This window comes from Cylas formicarius, unplaced genomic scaffold (assembly GCF_029955315.1).
Source record: "Cylas formicarius isolate icCylForm1 unplaced genomic scaffold, icCylForm1.1 PGA_scaffold_275__1_contigs__length_49999, whole genome shotgun sequence".
Lineage (NCBI taxonomy): Eukaryota > Metazoa > Arthropoda > Insecta > Coleoptera > Brentidae > Cylas > Cylas formicarius.
Genome location: NW_026844307.1, coordinates 9,198 through 21,068, shown reverse-complemented (window position 1 = coordinate 21,068; position 11,871 = coordinate 9,198). Strand labels below are relative to the sequence as shown.

The window sequence follows — 11,871 nt, the reverse complement described above, 5'->3', positions numbered from 1 at the left end:
GGCAATAGTTTAAATACGGGAAGTTACATTTTTAAACATAAATTCAGATTTTCGGTGGCAATATAACTCTATTTTTCGTGTTTGTTAAGATTTATATACATAATATCAAACCAGGCTTTGGAAACGTCTGGTTAAGGCCACAGGCCATTAGCTTCTAAATAAACGCGAGATATCATGAAAACCGAAAAAGTTTGAATGGAATCTAACGTTTCCTTTTGTTTCTCAAAAATAGTAATTAAGCGGAAAAGTACTCGTAGTATATTGATTAATTGTAGAAATGTCTCATTTTCTACAAAACAACTTAAGTTAAATAAAATGCAAATTAAATTATTATAAATTACCGCTTTGTTGTATTCGCTATTTACTATGCCCCAACCTACGACGACACTGGAGGGTAGCTTAAAATTTGACCTGCTTGGTTTACCTGCCTTTCGTAGGAATGCGGGTTGTTTCACGTGTCAGTCGAAGTTTAAAGAAGTGTTGGTGTTAAGGGTTCGTTTCTGTTATACGCGTTTGTTGCTTAATGCAATATCGCCAACGAGTTTAAGTTTTGTGTTCAATGTGTGTTTCATATACGGATAAATAAAACAAAAAAGACTGGAAAAAGATAGGTAAGAAGCTTTCGGAATTGCGACTTTAATGAGTAACCGCGTAACATTTTGACCTAGTATTATGTATATGTTCGACGAGGTTTCTATACTTAATTAAAAAAAAATTGGGGAGTGATCAAAGGAGGCTGAGGTCGGAGATACGGATCTTGGTTAGTATCAATTTTTGTTTAATAAAACAACCAAAAATGCTCGCTTACGTTTTTGAAGTAGGTAAAAAGGAAACAGAATTTTAATAGAAATAACGCACGATATATCTCCCAAAAAATTCAGCCATATGAACAAGGCGAAGAAGTTAAGCAGATAAAATTTTACAAGATTTTTGGGGGGCCAAGTGTAAATTCGGATTGTGGAAAGTAACAGATAGAGAGAATGAGTGACCTATATAGAAAAAGAGAGACAGAAAGGTAGATTTATTTAAACGTTTCTCAATCATCCACCCATCGGAGATAATAAATAACATTCGCTAGTTTTTTTTTTGCATGTATTGAGTTAAGTTCGGTATAGAAATATATCAATAGTAACAATTTAAATATGGTAATTTTTGGGGATTGTTATACGTCCGCCAGCGTATTAAAAATATGGTTTTAGGGGTTAGAACTTTTAAGTTTCAAGAAAAAAAAACTCATGTTGAAATTTTTGTATTCGGAAGCTTCTGTTGTTTATTAATTTATAGACACTGGAAAATATAATAATAAAACATCCTACAGTTGACATACGTGTCCTCTTAAACTCGAAAAGAGCTAATTTATCTTAGAAGAGTACGTATTTTTGGTAAAATAGATATTTTTTATATTAAATATTTGACCGATCGATGTAATTCGTCAAGCAGAAACCGAAAAGAAAAGTGACGCTTGTGGTGTTTGCTGACAATCCGACCCTGCTTCGTGTACAAATGCAATGACATTTCGGCAGGGCTATAGGCTACGAAACCTTTCAAACTCGAAAAGGACGAACTGTTTTAAAGAAAAAAGGTACTTCATTTTTGGTAAAAGTAATAGATAATTTTTTTTTTCGCTAAATATTCCACAGATCGATGTAACTCGTCAAGCAGAATCCGAGAAGAAAAGTGACCGGGGGTGCTGTTTGCTTACAATCCGACCCTGCTTCGTGTACAAATGCAATGCCATTTCGGCAGGGATATAGGCTACGAAACCATTCGAACTCGAAAAGGCGCTACTAATTTTGAATAGGTACTTAATATTGGGTAAAAGTAATAGATAAGATTTTTTTTTAATTAAAATATTTGACAGATCATGGTAACTCGTCAAGCGGAATCCGAGAAGAAAAATGACGGATGTGCTGTTTGCTGATAGTCCAGAACGGCTTCGTGTACAAATGCATGGCGGGGAGACCAGAAAGTTTTCGAAAATGCGTGAGTGGAAGTCTGCGTTGGACGAATTTTGAAAATATCTGAAGGTTTAACGAATTTTGGAGAATTCGACAGAGCTACAGACTACGAAACCTTTCGAAACGAACACACGTGTCCTGTTGAACTTGAAAAAGACGAAATTATTTTTAAAAAGGTATATTGTTGCTAAATAATAGATTTTTTTTAATTAAAATATTTGACAGATCATGGTAACTCGTGAAGCAACATCTCAGAATTGAATCGGGGAACGAGGAATCAAAAAAAGATTAACAATTTGGATCATTTTGGAAGATACATACGCCGCGCTTTTCAAAGCGGACAGACGTGCCCTTGTCCAACTGAAACGAACACACGTGTCCTGTTAAACTTGAAAAAAGACGAAATTATTTTTAAAAAGGTATATTGTTGCTAAATAATAGATTTTTTTTTAATTAAAATATTTGACAGATCATGGTAACTCGTGAAGCAACATCTCAGAATTGAATCGGCGAGTTGTGTATTTGCTGGCAATCCGAGCCTGCTTGGATCATTTTGGAAGATACATACGCCTGCGCTTTTCAAAGCGGACAGACGTGCCCGTGTCCAACTTGACAAAGGCGGAATTATTTTAGGGAAGGTATATTATTTGTAAAAAAAAATATACAATTTTTAAGTAACATATTTGACAGACCATGGCAACTAGTAAAGCAGAATCCGAGAATTCAATCGGCGGCTGTATGTTGACTGACAAGAATATAATTGCTGTTAATCCGGCCCTGCTTCTTGTACAAATGCATAGTGGGGAGACATGAACATTTTTCGAAATTACGGCCCTATCCTCTTGGGATTCTACGTTGGACAAATTCTGAAAACGACCCAGAAATATAATTGGTGAGAAAATAGTTTTTTTTTGTTGTGTTAACAGATAACAATTTTTTTATTTTGGAAATAAGGGGTTTCAGTGTGTACTGGTATTAGTGAATCAATTTAAAGACCTCAGCATCTCTAAACCCGCATCTTGAGACGCGTTAACGATCCGGGTCGAGTTACGTCGCGTAATTGTGTCACTTTTTTAATTAAAAAAATGAAAGAGATGTACCTACCATACTTTAGAAACCCCTACTCCCCTTTGGAGGTGATGAAATAAGTTTTGGCATAAAATATAAGTTCCTCGTATTACTTTGATATAAGTATAAGTCTTGCCTGTTTTTTTTTTAAAGGAGGTTCAAACCCGTGCGAGGTGAGGTTTGATATATGAAACAGACCAGTCATGGGGACACGAGATATGGAAAGTTTCAGCGTAGTCGTCGCCACATTGCTGCCAACACTGCATATATAAGGAATCACGAACCATTCAGGTAAAATTTTGAAAACACATATTTATGGCAATATAGAACCTCTCTTTTTTTTAACAGGAATATTGAGACTTAGACCAGTATCTTTTTAAGTAGGCATGTGGGGTAAAGAAGACGCAGAAGCTTCAGTCGGGTACCATCGGTAACGTAGGCGATTGATATATTTCCACCACTACATATGTTGGATTGGAATTTCCCATTTGATGCTTTGACTGACTAAATGAGGAAACTTGGAGGTAAGCTCTTACGGAATTCTATCGAAATATGTTTAGTAACATATTGGTGCGTTACTCTGTCTTCCAGTCAGTTTCACATAAACTTTGCACGTATTATAAAAATGCCACCTACTTTTTTTTGTGTTAATATTATTGAAAGTAGTAGCTGGTAGCTGTACTCGTAAGCCCAGAGAGTCTCTGTTTTGAACATAATACACAAAATGGGGCGTTCAAAAACAATAGACTGCATGCCTTTTAGAGTCGGCGTAAACTATGGTCATATACCCCTGATCAAATTCAAAACTACAAAATCGTTGTGTCTCTGCATTAAAAATAATAGTAAAATTTATTGTAGGCACCTAGTAGAGTATCGAAAATTTCCATTTTTAGTGCCAAATTGGTTACTCCAGTAAATTCCAACTGTCCTAATTTTTTTTTAATAATTTATGATGTTAGTGAGTTTCATTGCGATTATTTGTTACTTAAATTTTCTGCGTATTAAACCTTAATTAACAATACGCTATTCGTTAACGCATGTAGAATTAATGACGCTGACTGACCTGATTTTGTCCAGGGGGGCGTAGTACGGTAGTTTGTACTGTGATGTTTGGTAGTTTGGCAGTGAGCTCTCATTTATGAAACTGGGGAATGTTTCGTTATCTTCAAATCCTAAACACGTATCAATAGAATTATATTTTTAAAATATTGATTAGGACATGTACTAAGTAACTAAATGCTCTAGCGAAAATATTCACACATATTGCGGAAAACGTACAAATTTAAATTAGAGAAAATTAACTATTTTTAGAGGTTGGTTTTTCAAAAAGGTGGGGATTTAGTTAAAGAACAGATAGAGACTAAAGGGAAGCTCTATGAGAAAAGTTAGAATTAAAAAGTCGATGTTTTCGTGTCATAGCGAAAGATGGATTATTATTAAAAATAATACTTGCATTAATTGTTGTCACCATTTGTGAAAAATATGGAAAATATCCTCTAGGTTCGCATACCTTTTTTTTAATTTTTTTAAGGTGGCTAACAAAATACACAGACAGAAAAGTTTAGATCCTGTTCGTTAATGTAGCGCATAGAAAAAAATTAGAAAAGAGAACGTTTCGTGTATGGCATACGTAGTTAGTACGGAATATTAATCTGAAGGCTGCAAGACAGTGAAAGAGTGATGCGCTTAAGTGTGGTTCAGAGAGGTTATTTGGGCTGTAGAAGTTTTTCTTTGAACAGGGTTCAAATAGCGTCTCCTAGAGCGTTAGCGGAGAAGAGTATTACAGTATTTAATATAAGCGTTCAGATTTCATTATTGTTGAGATTGCATAGAAACACACTTTCATGTAGTAGTCGCAGCAGCTTTAAAGTATATGACTTTTTAGTTAAGATGCCTTTCGAGTTTGCTTTATGGCTTGATAGGAAATTAAAGGGTAGATACAGATAAGTTACGAAAAAAAAAAGTATGTACACTATCCTCAAAGATCAGCAATAAATAAAAGAAATTGATGAAATAGTAAAGTTGACTGCAATATCTTAAAATCATCAAAAAGATAGATAAATTAATTTTGAAAATATTAAATAATAAAAATAGCAAAGAAAATCAAAATCATCAATAAGGTAGATAAATTAATTTTGTAAATATTAGATAATAAAAATAAAATTATAATAGCAAAGAAAGCCTACCACGGCCACATACACATAATATTTTCGACATATGAACTTTTCCCAGATAAATAGTCAAATATTTCACGATACCTTAAAACAGAAGCATGCGGAAATATGTATGAAGTTAACGCACGGTAGATGGCTTAGTAAATTAAAAAGGTATATGGTTTCTAATATCCTACTTTATTAATGAAAATTTTAACCAGCTTTTTGTTTTGCAGATATTATTGGTGGTGCCTGCCAGCTTCCAGTTCCGAGAAAAGAAATCCGACACTTTTCGTCTTTATTTCCCCTGTCCTTTGTGCGCAATAAAAGTACAGTTTGTACCCGCGAGGGTACACATTCGCAGAATTATATGTTTTTAAAATAAATGTTTTGGTCAATATTCACTAGGTGGGTTACCTTATTAAAGAAAATCTTATTCCAAGAGGGGACACTAGTTTACATTCGAACCGCTAGAGGGTGCAGATGGTCACGAGAACAATATGATCAAGTCTCATTGACGCCATTGCTTTTCATACGGGTGGGAAAATATCTGGGCTCTGATTGGCTTCGCCGCAATCGCAAACTAGAGGTGGGGAGATTGATTAAACCCCATTGGTGCTTGCTTATCCAATGGGAGCCAGTTTCAAGGGATTATGGGTAAAGGGGGAGGAGCTAGAGAGTCGTGGGGAAGGAGGACACGCCCACAAAAGGGAGAGGAGTGGGATTGTCCCCAAACATACATATATCTACTAACGGTACTGACAGTAGTGGCGGAAACTTTCAGTTCAAGAGGGACAAATATTATTTTCTATTCTTTGCTTGCATTGTCACCATGGCAGTGACGATTTTTGAATTGAACTAAGTATAAAAGAGAACTTTGTAATTTCCAAATTTTTTATAAGGTCTTTAGAGGTTTAATAGCTGTTAACTCTCTGAGTGATCATTAATTTTATATGTTTGTTTTACACTATTGCTGCAATAGAGTAGCTGATTGAAAACTAGACTGCGTTATTCGATAACACACCTAATTAGTTTCGATATTGTTTTTTGTAAAACCTATTATTATAATTCTTTTTTATGGTATCTTCCGAAGTAAATTCTTTATATCTGTACCGTTGCACTTAAACTAATACAGCTTATCTCCCATCCCGTCAGTGAATACGAATTTGCCAGAGTACAATGGCGGTAAATTGTAAGATAAATGCTTTTTAATACGCGCATATTCTCAGTAAGTCAACAACACCCAGACACTTTCTAATCAATTGTCTGTTATAATCTATTGATTGCAAATTTGTGTAACATTCTTAATTACTCAGTACTAATTAAATTTATAGTACGACTCGAGAATGTAGTTATAATTATAGTGCGGAGAATATTGTTCAGGTTGTTTATTCTCCAATACATTGCAGGACAAGTATACCGGTTGTCATTTTGGCCATCTTATTAACCTCATGATAAATACACTTAGCATATATTGCATTAGAGAGTTTTAAAAAGTGCAAAAAAAATTATTAACTCAACTAAAATTGGAATACATAAACATTAACATTGTTTTGAAGACCAAAAAGTCAACAAAACTAACCAATGTGAATTTTAGTCAAAATATTCGCCCTGAAACAATTAGTGGCCATTTTTTTCTTCAAAAATATCCCATACAATTGGGTGCGAACATCACTGGATTTTTTTTTTAATAAAGTGAACCTAAAAATATCTCTTGATGCACAGAATGCATTCTCCAAATATCACAAAATTATCTTGGTATCCTAGATAATTTAAAAAGAACATTTTTCCTAAAACCTTTACCACCCTATATCTCAAAAGTTTAGGAAATACGTTAATATATAGTAGGTTTTTCTTAAGATGAATCCACCATCAGTGTTGACATACATTAAGGAACACCCTATATAAACAATTTTAATATTTTTACACTGTGTTATACTTTATCTATATTAAGATAAATATTAAATTGATTTGAGTTGAATGAACCTTACTTCTTGTTGTGGAGGTTTCTCCTATATGCAATAAATTATAGTATTATATTATTATTAGTAGAATAGGAGTAATATTTTAAATTTTATTGGGGACAAGTTTATTTGGAATGAGTGTTTAATAAACCAGTGACTTAAAAAATTTAGCAAACGTGTTGCATACTATACTTTTTCTACAACCGTTAGTTTATGGGTACATTTTTGCAAAAGAATACGACTACATTTAATGAGATGACCGTCAGAATTGATAAACGTCAAAATTAAATCCTTGCTGTAAAATCCCCGAAAACATCGGTCGCTCCCAAACCCAGAGATGTCCGAAGGGGATCTGTGGGACAAGAAACTCACATAGGCTCAGTTGTGCGATTAACGATCTAAAAGTCTTGATAGTTGATAGTGTGCATTTTTGTTTATTTATTGATTTTGTTCATTGTTTATCATGATTTAATGTTCTTGCTTTCTTTTAGTGTTTTCACTTGTAATTAATAATTCGTTTAATTTCGAGAATATTACAAAAAAAATCTATAAAATTTTAAAATTAATTATGTTTACGGAAAATATGAATTAAGGAAACGAATCAGAGCGCCACACCAGCAACTCGCGAACTGCCGGCCCCGCCCTCTTGTGCCAAGCAAAAATCGCTTTATTAGCAGGAACGAACTATTTTAATTGCTGTAAACCTCGTTTTCCGCCGCCAACTACCGATCGAATCTGTATAATTAAACGACCATATTAGTCACGGATTGTCGTAGAAGCTTTTTCCACTCGCCTCTACGTTTACATCATTAGTTCTAGGCTTTTAAAAAACAAAATTTGATTATTGCCAAATGCGGCAAAAAGAGAGTTATGTACTAGAAAGCCGTTAGTTTTTTGCTTACACGGTTTAACGTTTATCTAATTATTTTTGTTAAGTGAGCTCGAATTTGTTAACGCAATCTGAAAAATTCATAATTTTATTTACGCCACGATTGCACTCTAAACCGTTTCGAATATTTTCTAGAAAAAACGTTGACTGACTTTAAATGACGATACCTAAAAAACTGATAAATTGTTTTATTTGTAAACGCAGCTCATCAGCAATAAATTCCTGGAATGTGTTTTATTTTATAATATTTTGACTTTACAATTTTTCATATATATATATATATATATATATATATATATATATATATATATATATATATATATATATATATATATATATATATATATATATATATATATATATATATATATATATATATATATATATATATATATATATATAATGTTTAGCTTTTGGTTCTTGGGTTATAGGTCTTTGTATTAAAAGCGATTAAAATTTTTTTTGTCCATATATTGACGTTTCGGTCTTCTATGACCTTCTTCAGAAAGGGGTACAGTCTAAAATTATGTTATAGTACAGTTCTTCTTTTTTTTTTACATATACACAACGGAATTACAAAGAATCTTACCAAAAAGAGACAAACACAAATCTTAAAATTGAAGAGGTAGCATCATATGGAAGTTTATACTTTAAAAGCGTTTGGTTTTGTCATAGTGCCTAGAAATATTATTGTTTTGGTTTTTTCCAACTATGAGAATAAAAAAGTCATACCCTTGATAAAAGATAAAAGTCCAACAAAAAATGATTTGTATACGGCACTCACACACACACACAAATTTAACGAAACAGTTAAAATATATATAAGAGTTTAAAATAATAATAATAATAATAATTCCGATACGCGAGGTTTGCTCGCGTCGACGTTACTGTAAAAACATCGTACGATGCACGATTGTTTTGGTGCAAGGTTCAGAGGATATACAGAGTGTTTTTGTTAATTTATAATTTTTTTCTTTTATTTATTTTAAATTATTTTTATATATTATAATTTTATATTAATATATCCCTATGTTGTTACTTTCATTGTTGTTTTATTTCAGAATGTTGCAATATAACTTACTGAGATTGTTGGTGTCTGTTTTCGAATTTATAGAGTTCTTATTTTTTTGGATCTCAACCATTTCCAGAATTTCCCTTTTTTTTGTATTATTTTCGGTTTTTAGAATTTTTACTTTCGCAAAGTTGAAAGAATGCTTGGTTTCCGCGCAATGACTCTTCAGGGCAGTCGTATTTTTTTTGTCGTATTTGTGACCATTAATTCTGTTTTTAAGATACTGGCTTGTTTGACCGATGTACACACCCTCACAATCGTTGCAAGGTATCTCGTAAATGACGTGACTCTTCTTTTCGTCCGGTATCTTGTCTTTTAGTTTACTGAAAATGTTTTTTACCAAATTGTATCCTTTGTGAGCAATAGTAATGTTGTGATTCATAAAAATTTTGCTAAAATTTTCGGACATACTGGGTATATAAGGAAGCGAAAGATAATTTTTTTTTTGTTTTTGTTGGGTGTTGCTTTTTTGTTTAGTTTGGTTATAGAATAGGTGTATACGTTTTTTGAAAATGGTGTTAATTAATCGTTCCGGATAGTTATTTAGTTTTAATGCTTGTTTTGCTTTAGTAAACGATTTTTCTCTGAAATCCGGATCAGAGAGTTTAATTGCACGGTCAGCCAAGCCAATAATTACGGATTTTTTTTGCGATATAGGGTGCTGGGAGTTAAAATTAACGTATCTGGAAGACCAGGTCACTTTAGTGTACCACTCGGTTTTAATTCCTTTTTTTAAATTATGAAGGGTTAAATCTAAAAAGTTGATTTTACTTTGGGACTCTATTTCTATTGTAAATTGTAATTTCTGATGGTAGCTGTTGAAGAGTTGAAGAATTTCGTGTTGTTTGTTTTTTGGTATTGCCGTTATGCAATCGTCTACGTATCTGTAGAAAAAAGGTATGTCAAAAAGGGCATTGCTAAGGACCGACTCCTCCAAATCTTCCAGTACAATTTGTGCGATGGCGCTGGAAATTGAAACTCCCATGGCGCATCCGTCGATTTGTTGATAAAAAACTTTGTTGTATGCAAAATAGGTTGATTTTAGTGTTATTTCGACTGCTTCTAAAAAGTCATCGAGCGGAATATCGGTAAAGGTTTTGATGTTATCCCATTTTTTGATGATTACTTGCTTAGCAATATTTATTGGAATGTTGGTGTATAGAGAAACAACATCTAATGAAACTAGGATGTAATCGTTGGGTAGAGAAATATTTTTAATTTTGTTTTTGAAATCAAAAGAGTCTTTAATATAGTATCTATTTTTATGTATAACGTTTTGCAAGATGTTCTTTAAAAATTTTGAGAGTTTTTCAAATGGTGATTGGATACATGATACTATTGGTCTTAAAGGGATGGATTCCTTGTGAAGCTTGGGCAATCCATAAATTCTGGGTGGCTGAGAATTAAGAATTTTTAAAAAATTTTAATCGCTTTTAATACAAAGACCTATAACCCAAGAACCAAAAGCTAAACATAAATATAGAGAAGGTCTAAGAAAAAACAAAATATAAACTATATATATATGTATATATATATATATATATGTATGTATATATATATATATATATATATATATATATATATATATATATATATATATATATATATATATATATATATATATATATATATATATATATATATATATATATATATATATATATATATATATATATATATATATATATATATATATATATATGTATGTATATATATATATATATATATATATATATATATATATATATATATATATATATATATATATATATATATATATATATATATATATATATATATATATATATATATATATATATATATATATATATATATATATATATATATATATATATATATATATATATATATATATATATATATATATATATATATATATATATATATATATATATATATATATATATATATTTTAAATAATCGATGCAAGAACAAGGATAAGGCATTACCAAAACAAATCAATACTATTTTAAGATTGAGAGATAATGCACGAACTCTATGATACAATTTCTAAATAGTCTTCTACACCATAGAAAGTTTTTTTCTAATAAAAAGGTTTGTAACAGAGCTTTAAAGATTTGCAAGTCTTTATTTTATTTGGAAAATTATTAAAAAGTGATGACCCCGCATTTCGAGAAGAACAGAAATCCCATTTAGGTTTGCAAATATTTGTGGGGAGGTTAGAACTACTTCTAGTATTTAAACTGTGTAGATTACAATTTTTTCATACAAAAACAAAGACGGCACAGCTAAAATACTATTATTTTTTTAAAAATCTCTTCAACTATGAATTTTTGGTTTTCTAGCAAGAGAACGTTTGAGCAATAAATCTGTAGCGAGGGATGACCGGTCCCAGAAACAACGCACAAAATACCTGAATCAGGTGTTCGATTTTTAGCACTTAATTGTCTCAGAACATAACTTTGACAGATTATTTTTGACAATAAGTATTGACAGTGAATGTCATACTTAACATTGATCGATATATAGACCGAGAAATTTTATCTTGTCACTAAAAGTTGACCAATTCCATAAGCGTCATTTTAGATGGATTAAGGTAAAGAGAGTGATCACAGAACCAATTATTAATTTTTTTAACTAAGTGATTGCAATTGCTTTTTAGAACAAGATCAGAGTTATCTAAAATGAAAGACCAAACATCATCTGCTGCAAATAGAGCATTAGAATCTATAATGTGAAATTGGTTAATAAATAAAATAAATATTATCGGACCCAGTATCGAACC

General features: G+C 31.6%; 1 long non-coding RNA gene across 1 annotated transcript; it reads left to right on the top strand.

Annotated features, from left to right (window-relative positions):
• Positions 1 to 3,115: 3,115 nt before the first annotated feature.
• LOC132697651 (uncharacterized) lies at positions 3,116 to 5,819 on the top strand. Its single transcript, XR_009618277.1, has 3 exons — positions 3,116 to 3,317; positions 3,375 to 3,550; positions 5,416 to 5,819. It is a non-coding gene; the product is annotated as an uncharacterized LOC132697651 (long non-coding RNA).
• Positions 5,820 to 11,871: the final 6,052 nt, after the last annotated feature.